Below are 26032 nucleotides of genomic sequence, written 5' to 3'. Positions count from 1 at the left end.
GACCAGGAATTGAGCCCAGGACTTCTTTCTATACGCTGGGACCAACGCTCTAGCTCTACCGCTGAACCAAATGGCCAGGACAGAGGCTTACAGTTTAATGGCTAGGAAATCCCTTTTGAAATGCAAATGTGTCACTTGAAAGCGCGAAGAGTGACTCATTGCATAAACAGTTATCAAGGATGAGGTAAGTTGATCAGCAAAGAACAGAATAACACTTGGAAAATAAGGCAAATGATAATATGACCTATGTGACCTAAGACAATTGACTATGCTCTTGTTGCTCAGTTTCTCATCTGAAGACCCTAATAATAATAACATCTGTCTCATTGGACTGTTTTGATAATTAATCAAGATAATACAGGAAAAGCACATGCTACAGTGCCTGGGCAGGTCAGAATTGGAGCCAAGGCCTGTCTGAGTGGTTAGGAAGCACTTGGAGCCCCAATCCACCAGTAAGGAGGGAGCCAGCAGACGCAAAGCGAGCGCTCAGGTTCACCTGCCACCCAGAGCAGTTAAGGATGCTACGGTAACATGACCACGGAGTACTGCTCATCCACCTTCATCAGCCCCTTTCATTTCCTTTGATGTATGCAGGAGTGAGATCCCTAGATCATATGGTAGTTGTATTTTAATTTTTTGAGAAACTCTACACAGTTTTCCATAATGGTTGTACCAATCTACACTCCCATCAACCACGTGTAAGGGTTTCCTTTTCTCCACATCCTTGCCATCATTTGTTATCATCAACTGAAAATGGTCAAGGAAAGAATGACAAGCAAGTGATGCAAGTGGATCCTTTCCTGGTGGCAACCTGGAAAGAAAGAGAGAAAACAAAGATGTGACCAGATCTCTCTTACCCTGAGGAATTTTTTTCCTTAAACTTCCACCAGTTCTTCAAATGTCACCTTTTTTTTTTTTTTTTTGTATTTTTCTGAAGCTGGAAACGGGGAGAGACAGTCAGACAGACTCCCGCATGCGCCCGACCGGGATCCACCCGGCACGCCCACCAGGGGCGACGCTCTGCCCACCAGGGGGCGATGCTCTGCCCTTGGGGGGGGATCGCTCTGCCGCGACCAGAGCCACTCTAGCGCCCAGGCCATCTTTGCTCCAATGGAGCCTTGGCTTCGGGAGGGGAAGAGAGAGACAGAGAGGAAGGAGTGGGGGGGGGGGGATGGAGAAGCAAATGGGCGCTTCTCCTATGTGCCCTGGCCGGGAATCGAACCCGGGTCCCCTGCACGCCAGGCTGACGCTCTACCGCTGAGCCAACCGGCCAGGGCCAAATGTCACCTTTTAAGGTCTGTTCTCTCTTCTTATACTTTCTAAGCCTAAGATATGCTCTGTATCTAATATTCTGAAAATTTGCTGAAAGCCTTTCTGCTTGTCACTTTATATATTTTATCTGTTTTCATCCTTTTAATAACTTGCAAGGGTATTATTTTCCCCATTAAAGCACAGGAAACTAATATAAATACAGAGAACAGAGTGGTGGTTGCCAGAGGTGTGGGGTTGGGCGTAGGAGAAATGTGTAAAAGGGATTAAGTACAAACTTTCAGCTATAAAATAAATTCTCTTAAGTCAGTGGTTCCCAAACAGGGGTATTTTGTCCCCTTGGCAATGTAGGAAGACAATTTTGTTTGTCACACTTGGAAGAGGAGTGCTCCTAGCATAAAGTGGACAGAGGCCAGGGGTGCTGCTCCGCATCCTACAATGCACAGGGCAGCCCCTCCACAAAATATCCTCTCATCGAAATGTCAGTAGTGCCCAGGTTGATAAGCCCCTCCCTGGGGTGACTCGTGTACCCAGCAAGGTTCTGGAAGCACCAAGGATCCTCAGTCTTCATTCTTGCAATTGAACCCGAATCTGGATAATTCCAGATTTTTTTTTTAATCAAAACCCCTTTAAAGAGAGAGAACCTACATTCCTGCAGGCTGCTCTGAGACTTCTTCTTTATACTAGAGGTTCTTAACTCAGGGTCTGGGGCTTCAGGAAATTGAGGAGCCCCCTGAAAATTCTTATTTATTTTATTTTTGAGAGAGAGAGAGAGAGAGAGAGAGAGACAGGAGTCGGGGGGGGGGGATGAGAAGCATCAACTCATAGTTGATTTACTTTACTTGTTTTATTGATTGCTTCTCGTATGCACCCTCACATTGAGGGGCTTACTTTTTAAATCCAGGTGAGAGATAATGGTGCTTAAACCAGGTTAGAAGTAGGAGAAGGTGAGAAGGAATAGAAATCTGGATATGTTTTAAAGAAAGAGCTATCAGGCTCTGTCTATGATCAGAGATGGGATTTGAAAGAGAGGAGTCAAGTAAACAAAGGCCCCTTCTATAGCTTAGTTCAAGTCCTGTAACTGTCTTAAGTTGTGTTTGCACATTTTATGTATTCAGTTTTAAGTATCTCAAATGCTAGACTAACAAGCATAATCTTTCCCAATACTTAAAGGACTATAGAAAATCTAATAAATTAAATGATTAATGACAGTGATTTGCTAGTTACCTTAAAAATTACAGTATTGTTAATAAACTTGGATAAATTATATTATATTTTTCAGTTTTAGAAAAATCTAGGGCCCTGGTCGGTTAACTCAGTGGTAGAGCATCGGCCCAGTGTGTGGATGTCCTGGGTTCAATTTCCAGTCAGGGTACACAAGAGAAGTGACCAACTGCTTCTTTGCCCCTCCCCACTCCCCACACCCCTCCCCCTCACCCCCCTCTCTTCTTCTTCTCTCTCTCTTGTTCTCTCTCTCTCTCTCTCTCTCTCTCTCTCCCTCCGCCCCTCACAGCCATGGTTCAATTGGCTTGAGCGAGTTGGGCAGAGGTGCTAAGGATAACTTCATGGCCTCTGCCTTAGGCACTAAAAATAGCTCTGTTGTGAGAAATTGGGCAATGCCCCAGATGGGCAGAGCATCATCCCATAGGGGGCTTTTGGGGTGGATCCCAGTCAGGGTACATGTGGGAGTCTCCTGCTCTAACTTAATTTTTTTTAAAAAGAAAAATCTAAAGTCCACAATTGATTATTCAACTATATATTTTACATTGAAAACACAAAGCTAGTATGTTGGCTATCCTACAATGCCAAGTCCTTTTAAACATAAAAAACATTGTAGGTACCAACTGGTAAATATTTCATAGGTCATATCTAAATTTTTTAAAAAATGAGAGTAGGAGAGATACAGAGAGAGATTGCTATATGCACCCTGACCAGGATCCACCCAGCAACCCCCATCTGGGGCCAATGCTCTGACAATTTGGGGTCATTTGCAACCAAACTATTTTTAGCACCTGAGGTGAGGCCATGGAGCCATCTTCAGTGCCCAGGGCTGATGTGCTCAAATCAATTGAGTCATGGCTGTGAGAGGGGAAGAGAGACAGAGAAAGAGAGAAGGGGGGAGGGGGGAGAAACAGATGGTCACTTCTCCTATGTGCCCTGACCAGGAATCAAACCTGGAACTTCAACATGCCAAGTTAACACTCTATCACTGAGCCAACCGGTCAGGGCCAGTTCACATCTAAATTTAACACAAGACTATTAATACAATGCATTTAACTTTATTATCTCTAAAATTAAGACTAAGATTTTCTAGAGGAAAAGTCACATGCCCAGTAAGAAAATAGTTGTTACCCTAGGTGAACAGAGGTTACATTCTCATGGATGGGACTAAGACTGCTGATTAATCAGGTGGAGATGTCCAGGATACAAGCTCTGAAGATGCAGAGATCCTAAGAGAGTGTTGTGTGTGTTTCACGGAGCAAGCTGAGCCTCCATGGAAGGACTCCTTGCCCTCTCCGTAGGCTGAGGCGGGGCGGGGGGGAGTGCAATAACCCACATCCCCTAGAGTCATGTTACTTATTGCCCAATTCTTTCAAAATTTCCTTCTACTTTATCCCCAGATTTGATTAGACAATATTTTATAACCTCCACACTGCTTGCTTCACTGCTTGACCAGATTCAACTATGGGTGTGGTTCTCAAACTTGCCTGCTGTGAAATCAGCTGTGGAGCTTTGTCAGGACCACAGGCTGCAGCAACCCTGTTTTACTGGTCTCAGGTGAGGCCCAGGCACTGGAGTTGTAACAGCTCACAGGTGACTACACCGTGCAGCCAGAGTTGAGGTCTGCTCCCGCAAGGTGTGGTGCTTGTCAAAAGTGAATATTGGCCACAATTTCCCAAGTCCTTCCAATTCTGATGATTCAAGGACTCTTTAATGTCTTGGAGACAAGGGTGAAATACTTGGCATCATCATTCATTCCTTTAGTGCCTGAGTACATTCCTGTGCAAGTCATTCTTGTAGGCCCCTGCTGGTACCGGGAAGAGAAAAATCCCTTCCCTGTGGGAGCTTACATTCCAGGATGGAGACAGTTGATGTCTAACAAAGAAGAAAGCAGATCAATGACTATGTGGAGAGCAATATATAGCATAGTGATTAACTGTTTGGACCCAGTTCTGTGTGACCATGGGCAAGCTATGTAGCAGGGGTCCCCAAACTTTTTACCCAGGGGGCCAGTTCACTGTCCCTCAGACCGTTGGAGGGCTGGACTATAAAAAAAAACTATGAACAAATCCCTATGCACACTGCACATATATTATTTTAAAGTAAAAAAACAAAACGGGAACAAATACAATATTTAAAATAAAGAACAAGTAAATTTAAATCAACAAACTGACCAGTATTTCAATGGGAACTAGGCTCCTCTCACTGACCACCAATGAAAGAGGTGCCCCTTCCAGAAGTGCGGCGGGGGCTGGATAAATGGCCTCAGGAGGCCGCATGTGGCCCGCGGGCCGTAGTTTGGGGATCCCTGCTATGTAGCCTCTCTTGCTCAGTTTCCTCCTGTGTGAAGAGTGGGTTATACTAGCAAGTTCAGTAGCAATTTATAAGGTTGCTATGAGAATGAAAAGAGTTGATTCATGTGAAATACTTAGACTAGTTTCACATAAATAGACAATATTCAGTAAGAATTAACTATTGTTTTAACATCAGATACTGATACTATTATGAAGACCAACCAAACTGAGTAGGGAAGGGCGAGTGAGAGAATAAGAGACTGGAAGGGAAAGTGAGATGGTTGTTTTAGCACAGGTGGTCAGGTGGTCCAAAGTGACATTTGTACAGAGACCTGAATAAAGAGAGGGATAGATGCATCACATATCTAGGGATGAGGCTGGGTCAGCAGCTGTGGCGGTGATTATGAATCCATAGAGCACAGGGATGGTACAGCCATCTGATGAGGAAAGTAATGATGTTGACCAGGTGATGACCTAATCATGTCAGATAAAGGTGATACTGAGACTCCAGTGATAACTGAAGCAGTCCCAATCCTTGAAGATGGAAGCTCTGAGCCAGCCAAGAATTCTGAGTCTGTTGACCAAAGTATCAGGCCAGAGAGTAAACCAGAACCTATGGTTTCTACTCAGAAAAGACCAGAGTCTAAACCTTCCAGTGACCATGAGACTTCAGAAGTTCTTCCTGTTCAAGTGTCACAGGCTGCAGGCGAAACTGTTTCCAAAGATGAACCCCAGACTGGATGAGGCTACTGGGGCAGCTGGGGCAAGTCTTTACTTTCCTCTGCCTCAGCTATAGCAGCCACAGTAGGACAAGGCCTTTCAAATGTCATTCAGAAGGCAGAGACTTCCCTTGGAATCCCTAGTCCCAGTGAAATTTCAGCTGAGGCCCAGCATGCAACAGGAGAGACAAATGCCAAACAGGATGAAAACTTCTCCCCAATGACTGGACCATTTGGTGTGTTCTCGACCATCACCTCTGCTGTTCAGAGCACAGGAAAGATTGTTATCAGTGGGGGTTTGGATGCCTTAGAATTCATTGGGAAAAAGACAATGGGTATAATAGCAGAAGGGGATCCTGGATATAAAAGAACCAAGGGTCTAATGATCCGGAATTCTACATTGTCTCAGGTTTTACAACAGGCGAAGGAGAAAGAGAAGCAATGGACTGCCAGTGAGATTACTATGGAAACGGACAAGAAAAGTCATTATGGGCTACTCTTTAATGAATTTCAAGGCCTTTCACATCTGGAAGCTCTGGAGATGCTTTCCCAAGAAAGCGAAGTGAAGGTGAAATCTGTCCTTAATTCTCTAAGCAGAGAAGAATTAGAGACTCTAAAACTTGAATTGGAGCAACTAAAAGAAGCATTCTCCATAGCAGAGTTCTCTGCGGAAGAGGAAGAGGAGAAAAATGGGGATGAAGACTTTACCAAAGAGATAACAGAGCTGTTTTCCAGCTGCATGTTTCCTCCAAACCAGGGAAACTTGCCAGGGCAAGAAATACAGCCTATGAGTGGATCAGAACATCTGTGGAGAAGCCATTAAAAGAGGAGGAAGAAGGAGAAAAACAGTTGGAAGGAGGAAAAACTGAGAAAATCAGTGAAAATTCAATGGAGGACATTCATGCATTTGCAATCCGGAGCGTAGCAGAACTATCGGCTTGCTCTATTGAACTGTTTCACAAAACAGCGGCTCTGGTTCTGCATGGCAGGAAGCAGGAAGTGACAGCTATAGAAAGGAGCAGAACCCTTTCCCAGGTGTCAGTTGTGTTGTGTAAAGAGTTATCCTCCCTGTCTAAAGAGTTTACCACCTGCCTAAGGACCGCTGGGGTCAAAGAAAAGGCAGACATCCTTAATCCATTAATTACTGCAGTATTTCTAGCGGCATCAAATAGTGCTTCCTATGTTCAGGATGCCTTTCAGCTACTCTTACCTGTGCTGGAGATCTTGCTAACTGAGAGCCAGACTGAATTACCCGAGGCCTGAGCTGCAGGCCCAGAGGCCTTTGACAGAACATTGAGGAACAGAGAAGACTGACCGGCAGGCAGGGTGTGATGGCTGAGAGATGCCAGTCTGCTCTGGGTACCCTTTGCAGGAGTGAGGGGGAAGGGTTATTCTAGTATATACAAATTCAGGCAGGGCAGCAGTTTTATGGGACGTTTGTTGCCTTCACTGCTTGGCTGAAGTATTCAGGTTCTCACACTGCACTTCCAAGTAGTTATTTCAATTATTTGAAAAGAAAGTTTTTAAAGAAAGTTAAAAAATAATAGCCCTAAAGGTTAGTGGGACACTCAGGCAAAAATATCAGTCTTTTCTTTGACAATGCAAAACACTAATAATTTTGTCATGGATATGATTTTGCAGCCCATGGATATAATCAGTTGTTAAGCAAGAGAAAAACTACTCAGTTTAGTATTCTAGAATTCACATGCTTGATCTATTAATGCCATACATTTTTTCCTTTCATTAATAAAATCTTTGATTTTAAGAAACTGAGTATGTATAAACTCTGTAATAATTATGCTTCATTACACAAATTCTTGGAATTGGTTAGAAAGTTTCATCTGCTCTTTAATTCTCAGCAGATAGTGGGCTTTGAGGAGAAATTTATAGAATATACTTGTAGCCACATGAATTAACTATGGTAATGTGCCCATTGGCTTCACATTGCTCTCACACCCCAAGATGACAAGCTTCAAGCAGTAGTTGACCTCCACTCAACTGGGGTCAAGACCAATAAGTGCCATTTAGAGAAACAGCTTCAACTGGGGTCAAGACCAATAAGTGGCATTTAGAGAAACAGCTTCATGTTTGCTAATATTCTGAGTCTCTCCAGGACGTTTTTCCTGCATATCCCATGTGCAGGATAAATTCTGTAAGAGCCAGTTCCAAAGGAGTGTGGAAGCACTTTTAGCACTTGTCAATATTCAAATGACAAAAATGGGGTTTTTGTCATTTGAATATTGTCGAAGTGGACTGAAGAGTTCCATAGAAATGATGTTCAGGCTCTGGCCAGTTGGCTCAGTGGTAGAGCATCAGCTTGGCGTGCAGGAGTCCCAGGTTCAATTCCCAGCCAGGGCACACAGGAGAAGTGCCCATCTGCTTCTCCACTCCTCTCCCTCTCTATCCTCTCTGTCTCTCTCTTCCCCTCCCGCAGCCAAGACTCCATTGGAGCAAAGTTGGCCCGGGTGCTGAGGATGGCTCTGTGGTCTCTGCCTCAGGCACTAGAATGGCTCTGGTTGCAGCAGAGCATCGCCCCCTGGTGGGCATGCCAGGTGGATCCTGGTCGGGCGCATGCAGGAGTCTGTCTGACTGCCTCCCTGTTTCCAGCTTCAGAAAAATACAAAAAAAAAGAAAAAAGAAATGATGTTCATTTATAACAGGATTTAACTGTAAGGCACATTATATTTTTTCCTCATTCTTTTTGTTCTAATGTATTCTTTAGCATTAAAGAATAATGTAAATAATGTTTGTAAATATAACTTTATCCTTTAGGTCTTCAGCCCTCTTTTTGCTCTCTTTGACAGTTTAAGAGACTGCAAGGGTATCATCCTAAAAGTTATTTTGGTATTTACTCTTTTTAAAAAAGTTCTTCAACTTTGTGGTTTTTAAATGATTCAGGTAACTTTTGTGAGTTCTGCCACTCATCTTCTAAAACCTTTAAATAAAATGTAATAATTGTTTTTAAAAAATCTAGGGATGAGGGTGTCGAAGGGAACACGAGGGAGGGGGAGATATATTCGGTGGGACACTTGAATCTATGTAAACACAATAAATTAAAATCAATAAAAGTTAAAAATATATATCTAGGGATGAGAGAACAGCAAAAGAACAAAACAAAACAAAACCCCCAACAACAACAACCCCAAATTTCTAAGGCAGAATACTGCTTGGTCCAGGAGGAAGAGGACTAGAAGACACAAGGGGGAGTGAAGGGAGCGGGTTCGGAAGTAGCCCATTGTGCTGCTCAGCACATGTGTGTGTGGACTGTGACCTTTCACTAGACTATGAGGCTCAAGTCTTTGTATCCCTAGGTACTACGTCAGGCTACGGAATTTGCTCAAAAGTATTTGTTAACTATAAGAACATTGTTAACTATGTATAGCTCCTCCATCAGCAAATTAGAATATCAGTATTCTAGGCTTAATTTTATACTCCCTAGTTCTATACAAAACCAACAGGGAGATGTGACATTAATGGAGCTCTCTTAAGGCTTTGTTTTACAAAAATATAGTCTGCAGGTCAAGAGGATAAACATCAGATGGGCCATCAATTGACAAGAACAATGCAAGTCCTTTTCTTGGTTCTTAAAAGTAAGTGGATACGATTCCCTAGAGTGCCATTATTGTGTACAACTGCTTATATGCAGTCAAGGGTTACCAAAATTAGTGCTTTGCTAGTGTTTCCTGGGGACTGATTTAACACGGAGCCAAGGAGCCAGGCTGTCAAACCCTGCTCTGGGGCGCTGCCATCTCCCACTGTGCATTGTGCACAGCATAGCCAGAATTCCAGCCAATTTTAGGTGGAAGCTTTATTATTGCATCATTGCTGTTATGTAGGGTGGCTTGTGGCTTTCTTTTGCAGGTTTTCTTGTATTTTAATGATAGCAATCTGGTTTGTTGTGGGTTTGTTTTATAATCTCTGCAGGCTATGGTAGGGAATGTTTTATAAACCCTTTTCCATTACTTGGGTTTTAAGTCAGTGTGCATTGGTTTTTGTGGATAACTGTCACTTTAGCCTGTTAAGCTCCCCTTCTACTTTCATGTAGTAAGAGCGCTTTACTTTTACTTTGGGACTCCCTCCCCCTCTCCATGTGGCCCTAGTGGGGCTGTGTAACTTAGAATCTTGCCTCCCCTGCCTCCCTCCTTCTTTGCCCTTGCCCCAGGGGTGCTCAGTGAACCAGGCCAGACAAGAAGAGCACTTCCTTCCCCTGCTCACAGTGAGCCCTGGGTTCATTCTAGACCACCAGGGTCCTCACTATGAGCTGGCAAGGCAGTGCTCACTAAGAGAGAGCAGACTGCCCTCCTCCTCTAAGACAGTGGTTCTTAAAACTAACACTTCCTTTTATAGAAACAATTATCTTGTTATTATCCCTTTAATATACCAAAAGGGAACTCAGAGATAATACATCTATATTATTAAATTTAAAAACATATGCTCTCCTAACTCTAATATATAGGAAATGAAAATTACTTATAAAAATAGTTTATAGTAAATTAATAATTCATCAATATGTAAATACATGGGCACACCTGCACTTCAACACATAAGATAATCAGATGTTTGCCTCAAATATGTAGAATCACCATGAGTGTGACAGTGACAGATAGGGATGTATGCAGGTGAGCTAGCTGTATGCTGCCTCCAATACCATTAGTGAGATTACCATTGGTAAAGTGATATCTGAAATAGTTAAATAGTGAACAGCCTTTGGTAAAATCTGAAATAGTTGTCCCTCACTTTACACATGGTAGTATTCATGAATAGTTCAGGGTATATTAACATTGAGCAACACATCTAGGGCCTACTGAGGTGCTCTCTGGGGACAAAGGCAGTGGATGCCATCTTTATACTCTCCTTCTGCCTTGCTCCAGGTCTCTGGTATTTCCCAGGAATGAATTTATACACTTACCTGCTCTTTCAATTTCTGTGTTTGGATGCAGAGGATACCTATAGATCACCTGGCCCTAGTGGTGGGGCTAATACTTGTGTGTCCCACATGATTAGTACAGAGTTCTTAACCAGCTACTACCCCTGCCTAGAGCAGCTGAGAGGCAACATATGGAGGAGCCCAGTCATTCTGTGAAAGAAGCCCGTTAGCTCATCTTCATAGCTGCAAGTTTATGGAAAGAATAATTAAATATACATCTAAGGCCATCTGTAATCTTCTCCAGAGACCTCACAGGGTGATTACAATCTTTGCACTCTCCCTCTGCCATACTCTTTGGTGTCATGTCAATTCCCAGCCAGGGCACACAAGAGAAGCTCCCATCTGCTTATTCCCCCTTCCCCCTCTCCTTTATCTCTATCTTTCTCCTCCCCTCCTGCAGCCAAGGTTCTGTTGGAGCAAGGTTGGCCCAGGCGCTGAGGATGGCTCCATGGCCTCTGCCTCAGGCACTAGAATGGCTCCTGTTGCAATGGAGGAACGCCCTCATGGGCAGAGCATCACCCCCTAGCAGCCATGCCAGGTGGATCCTGGTTAGGCGCATGCTGGAGTCTGTCTCTCTGCCTCCCAGCTTCTCACTTCCAAAAAAATACAAACAAAAGAAAATGTTGCTGGATCAGATAAGCGTTCTCTATGCCCCCACTCAGGGGAGCCCCCTCAACCTGCACCCCCAACCTAGCACCTGCTCTGTGCTCTATGGTTGTTCACATAGACTGGGTCACATCTGGAGTCTCTTCCAGTTGTGTTCTACATGTGGAAATCCTGGCTTCCCCATAAGACTGTTTGAGCGCAGGGACATCTGGCACATCCACCACAGTACCCACAGCCCAGGCACAGAACCAGACACATAGTAGATACCCACGAAACACTCCCTCCCTTCGTGGCTGAATACCAGTTCACTTTGCTTGACAAGCTCTCTGCTGGAACCACCAGCTCAACCTTGCTCCTACCACTCCCTGACTAGAGATGCAGAAAAGCTGGTTGTCCTCAAGTTCGTGTTGATTTACTGAAATCAAATCTGATAGCTGAATAGTAAGACGGGTTCAACAGGTAGGATGAACCCAGGCATGTTATTATTTACAGCATGTGCTGGCAAGGCTAGTAATGCCTTTTACCCCCAGCCCTGGAGCTGTGGCTCTCATTTCTGTTGAAGAAACAAAGTCTTTATATCAACTCTTGCACGATAGGGTTACAAGTGGCAGAGAAAGAGCCCTGCTCTGTTTTGTAGCTATGGGGCACGATCATACTTCACACAGTATCCCCGCAATGAAGAAAGAGGAAGAGGAGCTCAAAAGAATCAAAATCAAATAAAACAACTTTTCTGAAAAGGCATTCCTCAAAGGCCCGGTGCAATCAGAAAGGAGTGGTTAAGTCATTTCCAGTTGTACTGTTGAGAAAAGAGATATTTGCCCTTTACAACTCTCAAATACAAAGATGCTACTCAATGACGATCATAAGTTTCTAATTTACATTGATTTATTTTCAAAAGTAAAAAAAAAATTTTTTTTTAAGAAATAAGGCCAACTGTGTTATGATACTGTATTGTTGGGACAGAAATGTGTAGTGCTGAATAAATTCATAACCAGAAATGTTTTCTAGTCTATGAGCAGCTGAAAAGGATGTTATAATGGGACTTAAACATGGGGTAGGACATTTCAGATGATAAATGGTGGCAGTATTAAGAGCTTGTGTACTGCAAACATATGGTTCAACTGCCATCTCCCCAGCCTCACCCATAGCAGGCATTGCTAAGTGAGTATAGCAGTTCAGCAGGATGGTTGAGAATGTTGCCTCTAAAATCACACTGTCTGGGTTTGAGTCCCGGCTCTGCCATTTAACAGCTGCATGACCTTGGGCAGGTTTCTCAGCCACACAGTGCCTCCGCTCGTCAGTGAAGGAGCAGAACAGGACCTACCTCGTGTCATCACATTGGCTGAGTGACTAAATAATTTCATACATATAAAGCATTTCGGGGCATATTTGGCCCAAAGTAAGTACTCAAGGACTAGCAAGCTCTTAAGCCCAAAACTAGACACAACCCAAGTGCCCATCAGTAAGAGAACAGATGAATTGGGGTATATACAGATAATGAAATACTACTCAGCAATGAAAAGGAAAAACTATTAACATACACAGCAACCTGAATGAATCTCAAAGTAAATATGCTAGTGATAAAAAGCTAGACCAAAAAAGTATGTAGGGCATGATTCCATTTACATACAACTCTTGAACACACAAACTGATCCATAGTGACAGAAGGGACATCAGTAGTTGCTTGTGAGTGGGAGGCAGGGAGAGCAGAGGAAGGGGCTACAAAGGGGCGTGAGGAAACTTTTGTGTGTGTTCGATGGAAGTGTTTACTATCTTGACTGTGGTGATGGTTTCATGAGTGTGCACATATGTCAAACATCAAATTGTACACTTTAAATATGGGTGATTTGTTGTATGTATGTTAATTAAATCTCAATAAAACTTTAAGGAAAAATAAATATTAGCCATTACCATTACCCCATCCTTGTTCACACAACGGCCCAAGTGGTCACTACTGGATCAGAGGTAATACTCAATTCTAGTTGGATTTGTTTTTCCCTGGTTTAGATGAATCATTTGATTCTCTCTACTTATGAGAATTTATGATTCTATAATTGACTAGTCTTCTGATCTTAGACATGTCACTGAAACTCTCTGAGCCTCAATGTTTTTTTTATCAGTAATACTGAAATGATAATATCTACTTCGCCTTTCTAGTTTGTTGTGAAGGTTGAATGCGAGAATGTTCATCAAAGTGCTTCAAAACACTGTCTGGTGTTGGGCATTCGTAAGGGGATGAAACGTGGTGTATGAGTTCAAATATTCAATGTGCTTTTCAGGACTTAGTCTGCCAGCAGAACTTGATGCTAAGCACCTCTTAAAGCAGTCATTTTATAAATATGATTGGGATTTATGATTTTTGTGTGGATACATTTGTTAGCTTATTTTTGTGGTGAATCACCCGGGTCTGTGGAGAAAAGGGATGGAGGGTTATCAGAGTCCGAGGAACCCAAGCCAGGCCATTTAGAGAGGCCAGCCAGGCTTAGCAGGGATTGCTGAATATAAGAACTTTCCAGGCAGAAAGTCTGCCACTTGCGGAAGCTTTTTCCTTCTGAACAGAGGCCCCTGCCCTTTGATGAGTTAATACCTGGTACTAGGCGGCTAGTTGGACATGGCTTAATCTCTTGTGTAAAAATGATTTCATATTGTCCTAGAGAGCCTGCAAGGGTGGTTACACGAAACAACAGAATAGACCTCATTGAGGGGTTGGAGGGAGTTTATGAACCCAGAGTGAAAAAATACTGGAGTGATACAAGCTAAAATTGTACCAAAAGCAAGCCAAGAGGTGCAAACCAAATCACTAACCTGGCTATTTTTAGACCTGAAGTTGGGGAAGATTTTCACTTTCTTCTCTTGGTTTAATTGTATGTTCTAAATTTTCTAAACAAGTGGCTATTCATTTTGCAAAAAAAAAAAAAAAAAAAACAAAGACAGAGCAACAACAAAAAACCAAAACCGAAGTATTTCTGGTTTGGAATTGATAACCTTTGTTCAAAAAAGCAAGAAATGTTCTTGTTAACTCTAACCAGTAAAGATAAGCATCAGCTGCAAACAAACAGAAAAATAACATGCCTCAAGCCTAGTATGATCTGCCAGCTCAGACATCTGTCCCTGAGAACTATGCCACAGGATAGTTTCAGGAAAGTCCCACTGTGCCCCTTGACACACAAATGAAAAGTGTCCCCTAAGCCTCTTTATGTCCTTTAATGCTAGATTTTGCTCTGTAATCCATACATGAATATAAATTGTTAGATTGACATCTTTTGTGCTTGTGACACTCAGTTTGAAACCAATTGTGTTGTACCTCGAGTCCCCACAAACCTATCAGCCAGTAGGTCCAGAGCAGGCCCCACCAAGAGTGATGAAACAGCTGTCACTGGTTCATGTCCCTCTCTGCTCACCCGACACCTGGGCCCACTGCAAAGGACGTCTGAAAAGCGTGGTGATCCCGGGAGCTCCTCGGGTGTGCTCATGCGCAGTGCACTGTGGCCGTGCCCACTGGCCTGGCTCATGGCGTCTGCAGTGTTCACTGCAGAAGCCGAACACTCAAATTTCACATCCCGGCTTTGGGATTTACCGCCTGAGTAACCTAGGGCAAGATACTTCTCTGTATCTTGGTTTCCTTATCAGTAAAATGGGCAAAATAATATCTATTTCATAGGATTGTTGTGAGGGTGAAGTGAATTAATATAGCAGAGTGCTCAAATAGTGCCTGGCACATAGTAAGTGCTCATGCATGTTAACTATTATTTTTATTACTGCCCAATGCCTCTGCTCAGCCACTTGCTGTCTGTCCATAGGTTCCTAGCAGCACGTGAAACAAATCTTCACGCTATATATGGATGAAAAAGACTGGCTAATACCCCAGGTGGTGCTTCACAGACTTCAGTTTTATCTGAGCAAGCTGCTTAGATGTAGTTCTTAATGCAAGTTCCCTGGAGGCACTTTTTCCAAGACTAGACCTTATATCTCTTACAGAGCCAGTTGAAGTCAAATCTCAATCTTCAAAATTCTAGGGGCTGTGAGGATCTCTTATCTGTTGGGAGCCAATCCACTAGTGCTGGCTAACAAGGTCACAGCAGAAGAAGATCCACAACTGCTGGCTGACAAAGTCACAGCAGAAGAAGACCAATGGCTGCTGGTTAATAAAGTCACCGCAGTGAAGACTAACAGCTGCGGGTTGACAAAGTCACCGCAAAGGAAAGGCATAACGATACTTCCCCCTTTTGACCTTTTTGAATTAATCTGGCCTTATATCCCCCCTTTTCTGGGTGTGTGCTATCATTTATGGCACAGGGATAATAGTACCGTACTTTCCCTGTAGATTCGTAGTAATTTCTTTGGAAATGAGACAGAGGGTGTGAGTTCCACAGAAAAGCCTATAAGCCCCTTGAACTGGGCTCATAGACATAAGAGGCTGGCTATGATATCCCTCATAAAGGGTTAAGTTTGTAGAAGAATTTCTTCTTATTAATCATGTTAGAAAGAATAGATTGTGACTTATGAATAGGTAGGAAACAGTAACTATACACAGAGCACCTTTCAGCCTTCACTTAATTCATCACTTTTCCTCCCTAGCCTTTTCATGTGGTAGAGTAAAGAAACTTTCCATTCTTTTTGCATACCTGACCTGCAGGTGGTGGAACACTCTGAGAAAAGTAAAGTTAGAACTTAACTAGTGTATGAATATGGTAAATAAATAAAATTTGACTAGACAATAGAATCCTAGACAAGGTAGAGTTATTAATCAGTACTGACCTTTTGGAAGTTTGTACCAATATTGTTATTGCTGTTCAAGTTATTATATAATTGTACTTTGAATGACTTACCACCTGATTTATAGTTTATAGAAATGAATTAACTGTTACCTAGGAAATGTAACCATAGTGAAACAAAAACAATGATTAATCAATGTATTCTGAATACCATGTGATTATAACTTAGTGTGTGTGCATAAAAAGAAAGCTAGACCAGCATTTGGGAGAGATGCCTGGCAGTAAATGCTAACTAGAGAATAAAGAGAAAGAAAAGAATTCGGCTCTCTCACTCGATTCGTGCCGACGCCGTCTCTTCCTGTGGGACCCCTGGATTCTCCCCGGGGCTGGACCCCGGCACTTATCATATTGGGTTTTACTCACTCTCCAGTAGCTTTAATACCTAGGCTGTACCCCAAACCTATAAAATCGGGATCTCTCAGGTGGGACCCAGTTACCAGTATTGCTTTAAAAGCTTCCCAGGTGATTCTAGTGTGCAGCCAAGGCTGAGAAGTCTGTCTACACATAAACCAAATGTCACAATAGTAATGGATCACAGGTGGTGGCTGATGTATGGTTATATTTAAAGACATGAACAGATGTTATAAGCTGACAAGATTGGGGACAGGAAAGACTCAGGAAGGGGGCCCTTAGAATATCAAAGCTCCATGGTATCTTCTCACTTTTTTGAAAGATGCTTGGTTTAGGGGATCCCCAGTTAGAACTGCTTGTGTTCTTGTAATTTACAGTTTCCTTCTGTTTGATAAAAACCTGTCCTACTCTGAATCAGAACTCCTTGCATGAGTCCAAAGGCAGAGCTGGACAAGGGTACACTGGAGCCTCACACCTCTAAAGTGGCCCTGCCCTGGAGTCATCCAGTGTCTCACTGAGGAGAACTGATATATAAAGGGAAATAACCAGCCCTCCAGCACATGCTGAGAATGAGATGGGAAGCCGTGCCATGAAGCCTAGATAAGGAGGCTCTGGAAAGACTCTGAAGAGGACAGGGCACCCCCAGAAGAGGCCATGAGGCGAGGATGTGAGGTGTGTATCCTCTTTAACCCCACTGTGCTTCTGTTTCTTCAAATGGTCTTCTTTTTTTTCTTAAAGACAGAGAGAATCAGAGAGAGGGATAGACAGGGACAGACAGGAATGGAGAGAGATGAGAAGCATCAATTAGTTTTTCGTTGTGCATTGCAACACCTTAGTTGTTCATTGATTGCTTTCTCATATGTGCCTTGACCACGGGCCTTCAGCAGACCGAGTAACCCCTTGCTTGAGCCAGCGACCTTGGGCTCAAGCTGGTGAGCTTTTGCTCAAACCAGATGAGCCCGTGCTCAAGCTGGCGACCTCGGGGTCTCAAACCTGGGTCCTTCCGCATCCCAGTTCGATGCTCTATCCACCGTGCCACCGCCTGGTCAGGCTCTTCAAATGTTCTTAAGTCCTCAGGGTTACTGTGAAGATTTAATGAGTTAGTACAGTGTATTAAAATAGAAAATGCTTGGCACTGAAAAAACTCTTTACAGTAGGGTGAGCTGTTCTTCTTCTTTCTTCTTCTTTCTTCTTCTTCCCCTCCCCTCCTCCTCCTCCTTCTTCTTTTTAATTTAGTGAGAGGAGGGGAGGCAGAGACAGACTCCTGCATGTGCCCTGACTGCAATCCACCTAGCAAGGCCACCAGGAGGCGATGCTCTGCCCATCTGGGTCCCTTGCTCCATTGTAACCAGAGTCATTTCTTAGTGCCTCAGTTGGAGGCCATGGAGACATCCTCAACATCAGGGGCCAACTCATTCCAATTGAGCTATGGCTGCAGGAAGGAAGGATATGAGAGAGAGAGAGAGAGAGAGAGAGAGAGAGAGAGAGAGAGAGATAGGGAGGAGAGAAGGAGAAGCAGATGGGCACCTCTACTCTGTGCACTGGCTGGGAATCAAACCCGAGACATCCACACACTGGGCCAGCACTCTACCACTGAGCCAACTGGCCAGGGCCGCATTATTATTATTATCATTAGTATAATTATTAAGCAGCAATGGTTATTCATATTTTTCTACAACCTGGGTGATATTTTCCTCAATAATATTTCTATCACCTTTGAGAGGCAACAAACTCCTTTTGACTGTATCTTTTGGGGTAGCATTGCATGATGCTTTGAACTCTGATGTTCAAGGTCTGTGTTTATGTTACAGTCCTGATTGACGTATGTATGATGTACAATAGAGGCATGCCTTGGGAGATATTGCAGGTTCGGTTCCAGTCCACTTCAATAAAGTGAATATCACAATAAAGTGTGACATAAATTTTTGATTTCCCAGTACATATAAACATTATAGTCACACTATAGACTATTAAGTGTGTAACAGCATTAGGTTTAAAAGAGCAATGCACATTCCTTAATTAAAAAATACCCTTTTGCTAAAAACAAATGCTAACATCATCTGAGCCTTCAGGAAGTCGTCATCTTTTTGCTGGTGGAGGGTCTTGCCTTGTTGATGGCTGCTGACTGATCAGGGTGCTGGTTGCTGAAGGTTGGGGTGAATGTGGCAATTTCTTAAAACATGACAATAATAAGGTTTTCTGTGTTGATCAATTCTTCCTTGCATAAACAATTTCTCTGTAGCATGTGATACTTTTTGATAGCATTTTACCTACAGCTGAGATTCTTTCAAATTTAGAGTCTATCATCTCAAACCCTGCCATTACTTTATCAATTCGGTTTATATAATATTCTAAATCCTGTGCCATGATTTCAATGATCTTCACAGCATCTTCATCAGAGGTAGATTCCATCTCAAGAAACCAATTTCTTTATCACTGTAACACCGGTGGCCAAGGCCAGGCAGGTTCACATTGGATTTAGGCAGATGGTAGAGAAACTGCAGAGCCAGAAAGCATTGGGCCAGTCCTGTTTAATAGTCTCTCAACAGTCTGACCAGGCGGTGGCGCAGTGGATAGAGCATCGGACAGGGATGAGGAAAGAACCAGGTTCGAGACCCCGAGGTTGCCAGTTTGAGTGCAGGCTCATCTGGTTTGAGCAAAAGCTCACCAGCATGGACCCAAGGTCGCTGGCTCAAGCAAGGGGTCACTCGGTCTGCTGAAGGCCCACAGTCAAGGCACATATGAGAAAGCAATCAATGAACAACTAAGATGTCGCAACAAAAAACTGATGATTGATGCTTCTCATCTCTCTCTGTTCCTGTCTGTCTGTCCCTATCTATCCCTCTCTCTGACTCTCTCTGTCTATGTAAAAAAAAAAAAAAAAAAAAGTCTTGCAACAGCAGACGGAGTAACAAGCAGGGAAAAACCGCTTCTCAGGCAAACAAACAGCAAAAATGGCCCCTCGCAGTGTTGGGCAGGCAATCCGTAATCCACCACCCTGATCACAAGCACCCATAGCCTTACATAGACTATACAAACACGTGGTGCTGCCACGTACTCACGCACTAATCAAGCAAAGTGCTTGCAGCTGGTAAACCAGTGAGCAAGCCTAACACAGCTGTTTCCCCCACAATCATCCTTAAGAAACAACTGCCCGTTCATGGAAGTTTGATCGTGAGATTGCAGTAATTTAGTCACATCTGCAGGCTCCACTTCTAATTCTAGTTCTCTTGCTGTTTCTCCCACATCTGCAGTTACTTCTTCCACTGAAGTCTTGAACACCTAAAAGTCATCCATGAGGGTTGGAATCAACTTCTTCCAAATTCCTACTAATGCTGACATTTTGACTTCTTCCCATGAATCAACAAAGTTCTTAATGGCATTTAGAACCGTGAATACTTTCCAGAAGGTTTTCAATTTATTTTGCCCAAATTCATCAGAGAAATCACTGTTTATGGCAGCTATAGCCTTAACAAATGTATATTTTAAATAATAATACTTGAAAATCAAAATTAATCCTTGATTCACAGGTTGCAGAATGGATGTTGTGTTAGCAGGCATGAAAACAGTGTTAATTTTGTACATCTCCTTCAGAGCTCTTGGGTGACCAGGTGCTTTGTCAATGAGCAGTGCTATTTTGAAAGAAATCCTTTTCTCTGAGCAGATCTCAACAGGGGTCTTAAAATATTCAATAGGTCATGTTGTAGATAGATGTGACATACTCCAGGCTTTGTTATTATCTATATTTATAGAACACAGGCAGAGTAGATTTATCCTAATGCTTAAGGGTCCTAGGCTTTTTGGAACGGTAAATAAGCATTGGCTTTAACTTAAAGTCACCAGCCACATTAGCCCCTAATAAGGAAGTCTGCCTGTCCTTTGAAGTTTTTATCTTCTTTTCTGTTTGTCCTTTGAAGTTTGGAAGCCAGGCATTGACTTTTTCTCGCTAGCTATGAAAGTCCTGGATGGGATCTTCTTCCAATAGAAGGTTATTTTATCTACGTTGAAAATCTATTTTTTAGTGCAGCACCTTTTTTTTTTTTTTTTTTTTTTTTTTTTTTACAGAGGCAGAGATAGATAGGGACAGACAGATAGGAATGGAGAGAGATGAGAAGCATCAATCATCAGTTTCTCATTGTGCATTGCGACTTCTTAGTTCATTAATTGCTTTCTCACATGTGCCTTGACCGGGGGCCTTCAGCAGACGGAGTAACCCCCTGCTGGAGCCAGTGACCTTGGGTCCAAGCTGGTGAGCTCTTTGCTCAAGCCAGATGAGCCCGCGCTCAAGCTGGCGACCTCGGGGTCTCGAACCTGGGTCCTTCTGCATCCCAGTCCGACGCTCTATCCACTGCGCCACCACCTGGTCAGGCAGTGCAGCACCTTTATTAATTATCTTGGCTAGATCTGGATAACTTGCTACAGTGTCTACATCTGCACTTGCTGTTTCACCTTGTACTTTTATGTTACAGAGATGGCTTCTCTCCATAAACCTCATGAAGCAAAACCTCTGCTAGCTTCAAACTTTTCTTCTGCAGCTTCCTTACCTCTCAGCTTTTATAGAATTAAAGAGAGCTAGGGCTTTGCTCTGAATTAGGAGTTGGCTTACGGGAATGTTGTAGCTGGTTTGATCTTTTATAAAGAACACTAGAACTTTCTCCATATTAGCAATAAGGCGGTTTTTGCTTTCTTATTATTCATGTGTTTGCTGGAGTCACGCTTTTCATTTCTTTCAAGAACTCTGCATTCAGATATTTGCATTTGACACAAGAAGTCTACCTTTCAGCCCATCTTGGCTTTCAATATGCCTTCCCACTAAGCTTAATTCTTTCTAGCTTTTGATTTAAAGTGAGAGATGTATGACTCTTTCTTTACTTGAGCACTTAGAAGCCATTGTAGAGTTATTAACTGGTTATTAATTGTAGCATTGCTTTGTTTCAGAGAAAAGAATGGCCTTGTAAAGCCATAGAACAAGAGCTGTAGATGCAGACTGCTGCTTTTTATCCCAACTCCACCCCTTAAAAGTTCTGCCATTTGAAGCAAGTTTCTTAATTTCTCTGTGCCTCAGTTTCCCCACGTGTATATGAGGGTAATATAAGGAGGTTGCTGCAAGAATAAAATGAGTTCATTCATGTAAAGTATTCAGACAATGCCTGGCATAGTGAAAGTTCTCAAAAACTGTTAGTTATTATTATTGTACTTATCTCTTGGGTATATTTGAGCACTGTACCTTGTACAGTCCATGGTACACAGAAGGAGTTCAATAATGTTCACTGATAGGTTGTAAAATTAATAACCTAAAATGTGATGATAGGGAAACAAAAGTATAGAATTTCTGAATGTTATTGAAGTTATCAGCTTAAAATAGGATGTTTTAAATATATTTTATGTAGGCCTCATGGTAACCACATAGAAAAAAATCTGTAATAGATAAAAAAATATTATGATAAAGAAATCAAAGCATATCACCACAAAAAGCCATCAAATCACAAAGAAGAAAGAAAGGGACAAAAGAACTAAAAATAGAAAACAATTTACAACATAACTATAGTAAATTCTTACCTCTCATTAATTACTGTAAATATAAATAAATTAAATTCTCTAATCAAAAGACACAGAATGGCTGAATAAATAAAAAATATGATCCAATAATAGTCTGCTGACAAGAGACTGATTTCAGCTTGCAGGACACACAGGTGGAAAGTAAAGTGATGATAAAAGATATTCCAAGCAAAAAGAAAAATAAAAAGATATTCCAAGCAAATGATAACTGAAAGAGAGCAGGGTAGATTTTCTTATATCACAAACAGAGACCTTAAGCTAAAAATATCACAAGGAACAAGGAAGGTCATTACATAATATAAAGAGGTCAAATAATTGAGAAGGTATAACAATTATAAATATTTATGTTCCCAAAATTGGAGCACTGAAATGTATAAAGGTGGGTGGTTAGAGCATCAGCCTGGTGTATGGACATCCCAGGTTTGATTCTCAGTTAGGGCACACATGAAAAGCAATGACCTACTTCACTTCCAAACACATTTTATGAGGCCAACATAACCCTCATACCAAAACCAGGCAAGGATGGCACAAAAAAAGAAAACTACAGACCTATATCTCTAATGAATACAGATGCTAAAATACTAAACAAAATACTAGCAAATCGAATACAACAACATATTAAAAAAATAATACATCATGATCAAGTGGGATTCATCCCAGAATCTCAAGGATGGTTCAACATACGCAAAACGGTTAACGTAATACACCATATCAACAAAACAAAGAACAAAAACCACATGATCTTATCAATAGATGCAGAAAAGGCTTTTGATAAAATACAACACAATTTTATGTTTAAGACTCTCAACAAAATGGGTATAGAAGGAAAATATCTCAACATGATAAAGGCCATATATGATAAACCATCAGCTAACATCATATTAAATGGCACTAAACTGAAGGCTTTCCCCCTTAAATCAGGAACAAGACAGGGTTGTCCACTCTCTCCACTCTTATTTAACGTGGTGCTAGAAGTTCTGGCCAGAGCAATCAGACAAGACAAAGAAATAAAAGGCATCCATATTGGAAAAGAAGAAGTAAAGGTATCACTTTTTGCTGATGATATGATCCTATACATCGAAAACCCGAAGGACTCCACAAAAAGATTATTAGAAACAATAAACCAATACAGTAAGGTCGCAGGATACAAAATTAACATACAGAAGTCCATAGCCTTTCTCTATGCCAACAATGAAATATTAGAAAATGAACTCAAAAAAATAATCCCCTTCACGATTGCAACAAAAAAAATAAAATACCTAGGAATAAACATAACAAAGAATGTAAAGGACCTATATAATGAAAATTACAAAGCATTGTTAAGGGAAATCGAAAAAGATACAATGAGATGGAAAAATATTCCTTGTTCTTGGATAGGAAGAATAAATATAATCAAAATGGCCATATTACCCAAAGCAATATACAAATTTAATGCAATTCCCATCAAAATTCCTATGAGATTTTTTAAAGAAATGGAACAAAAAATCATCAGATTTATATGGAACTATAAAAAACCCCGAATAGCCAAAACAATCCTAAAGAAAAAGAATGAAGCTGGGGGCATTACAATACCTGACTTTAAACTATATTATAGGGCCACAATAATCAAAACAGCATGGTATTGGCAGAAAAATAGACACTCAGACCAATGGAACAGAATAGAAAGCCCAGAAATAAAACCACATATGCCTGACCTGTGGTGGCGCAGTGGATAAAGCGTCGACCTGGAAATGCTGAGGTCGCCGGTTCGAAACCCTGGGCTTGCCTGGTCAAGGCACATATGGGAGTTGATGCTTCCAGCTCCTCCCCCCATCTCTCTCTCTGTCTCTCTCTCCTCTGCCTCTCTCTCTCCTTCTCTCTCTCCTCTCTAAAAAAAAAAATGAATAAATAAAAAGAAATAAAAAAAAAAAAAACAAAAAAAAAATACTTCTTAAAACCACATATATATGGTCAAATAATCTTTGATAAAGGGGCCAACAACACACAATGGAGAAAAGAAAGCCTCTTCAACAAATGGTGTTGGGAAAACTGGAAAGCCACATGCAAAAGAATGAAACTCGACTACAGCCTGTCCCCGTGTACTAAAATTAATTCAAAATGGATCAAAGACCTAAATATAAGACCTGAAACAATAAAGTACATAGAAGAAGACATAGGTACTAAACTCATGGACCTGGGTTTTAAAGAACATTTTATGAACTTGACTCCAATGGCAAGAGAAGTGAAGGCAAAGATAAATGAATGGGACTACATCAGAATAAAAAGTTTTTGCTCAGCAAGAGAAACTGATATAAAAATAAACAGACAGCCAACTAAATGGGAAATGATATTTTCAAACAACAGCTCAGATAAGGGCCTAATTTCCAAAATTTACAAAGAACTCATAAAACTCAACAACAAACAAACAAACAATCCAATAAAAAAATGGGAAGAAGACATGAATAGACACTTCTCCCAGGAAGAGATACAAATGGCCAACAGATATATGAAAAGATGCTCAGCTTCATTAGTTATTAGGGAAATGCAAATCAAAACTACAATGAGATACCACCTCACCCCTGTTAGATTAGCTATGATCAACAAGACGGGTAATAGCAAATGTTGGAGAGGCTGTGGAGAAAAAGGAACCCTCATTCACTGTTGGTGGGACTGTAAAGTAGTACAACCATTATGGAGGAAAGTATGGTGGTTCCTCAAAAAACTGCAAATAGAACTACCTTATGACCCAGCAATCCCTCTACTGGGTATATACCCCAAAACCTCAGAAACATTGATACGTGAAGACACATGTAGCCCCATGTTCATTGCAGCACTGTTCACAGTGGCCAAGACATGGAAACAACCAAAAAGCCCTTCAATAGAAGACTGGATAAAGAAGATGTGGCACATATACACTATGGAATACTACTCAGCCATAAGAAATGATGACATCAGATCATTTACAGCAAAATGGTGGGATTTTGATAACATTATAAGGAGTGAAATAAGTAAATCAGAAAAAAACAAGAACTACATGATTCCATACATTGGTGGAACATAAAAATGAGACTAAGAGACATGGACAAGAGTGTGGTGGTTACCAGGGGTGGGGGGAGGGAGGACAGGGGGAGAGTTAGGGGGAGGGGGAGGGGCACAGAGAACTAGATAGAGGGTGGCGAAGGACAATCTGACTTTGGGCGAGGGGTATGCAACATAATTTAATGACAAAATAACCTAGACATGTTTTCTTTGAATATATGTACCCTGATTTATTAATGTCATCCCATTACCATTAATAAAAATTTATTAAAAAAAAAAAAAAAAAAAAAAAGAAAAGCAATGACCTACTTCTCTCCCTCTTCTCCTCCTGCATCAAATGGCTTGATTGGTTCAAGCATGGCCCCAGGCACTGAGGATAGCTCTGTTGGAGTGCATAAATGTCAGGCATTAAAAATAGCTTGGTACTCAAGCACTGGTCTCAAATGGGGTTGCTGGGTGGATCCTGGTTGGAGCACATGTGGGAGTCTGCCTCATTATCTCCCCTCCTCTCACCTTATAAAAAATAAAGAAATATATAAAGGAAAAACTAAGAGAACTAAAATAGCAATAAATAAAGGGGGACTTTAATACTTCCTCTCTCAACCGTGGACAGATCACCCAAACACTTAATAAAGAAACAGTGGATTTGAACAACATTATAGACCAAATAAACCTAACAGATATAAACAAAATATTTCAGCCAACAACAGTAGAGTATGCATATCTTCAAGTGCAAAGGGAATAATTTCCAGGATAATATGTTAGCTACAAAACAAGTCTCAATAAATTCAAGAATACAGCTTGACCAGGCTGTGGTGCAGTGGATAGAGTGTTGGACTGGGATGCAAAGGACTCAGGTGCAAAACTCCAATGTCGCTGGCTTGAATGTGGGCTCACCAGCTTGAGCGCAGGGTCACTGCCTTGGTCATGGGATCATAGATATGACTCCATGGTGGCTGCCTTGAGTCCAAAGGTTGCTAGCATGAAGCTCAAGGTCACTGGCTTGAGCAAGGGGTCACTCATTCTGCTGGAGCACCCTGGTCAAGGCACACATGAGAAAACAATCATTGAACAACTAAGGTCCACAATGAAAAATTGATGCTTCTCATCTCTCTCCCTTCCTGTCTGTCTGTCCCTATCTTTCCTTCTCTCTGACTCTCTCTATGTCTCTGTCAAAAAAAAATAATTCAAGAATACAGAAATTATGTCAAGTATCCTCCCTGAAACAATAGCATGAAACTAGAAATCAATAATGGAGGTTTTTTTTTTTAATTTTGCAAATACATGGAAATT

The 26032-nt window shown here is 41.7% G+C and overlaps 2 pseudogenes; one reads left to right on the top strand and one right to left on the bottom strand.

The window, feature by feature from the left end:
* Positions 1-5264: 5264 nt before the first annotated feature.
* On the top strand, positions 5265-6800 carry LOC136398047 (protein FAM114A2 pseudogene; annotated as a pseudogene).
* An 11399-nt stretch (positions 6801-18199) lies between these two features.
* On the bottom strand, positions 18200-21053 carry LOC136398566 (tigger transposable element-derived protein 1-like; annotated as a pseudogene).
* Between the last annotated feature and the right edge of the window lie 4979 nt (positions 21054-26032).

Source organism: Saccopteryx leptura, chromosome 3 (genome assembly GCF_036850995.1).
Source record: "Saccopteryx leptura isolate mSacLep1 chromosome 3, mSacLep1_pri_phased_curated, whole genome shotgun sequence".
NCBI classification, from domain to species: Eukaryota; Metazoa; Chordata; class Mammalia; order Chiroptera; family Emballonuridae; genus Saccopteryx; species Saccopteryx leptura.
The sequence above is the reverse complement of the archived record's forward strand: the minus strand, read 5'-3'. Positions and strand labels throughout refer to the sequence as shown.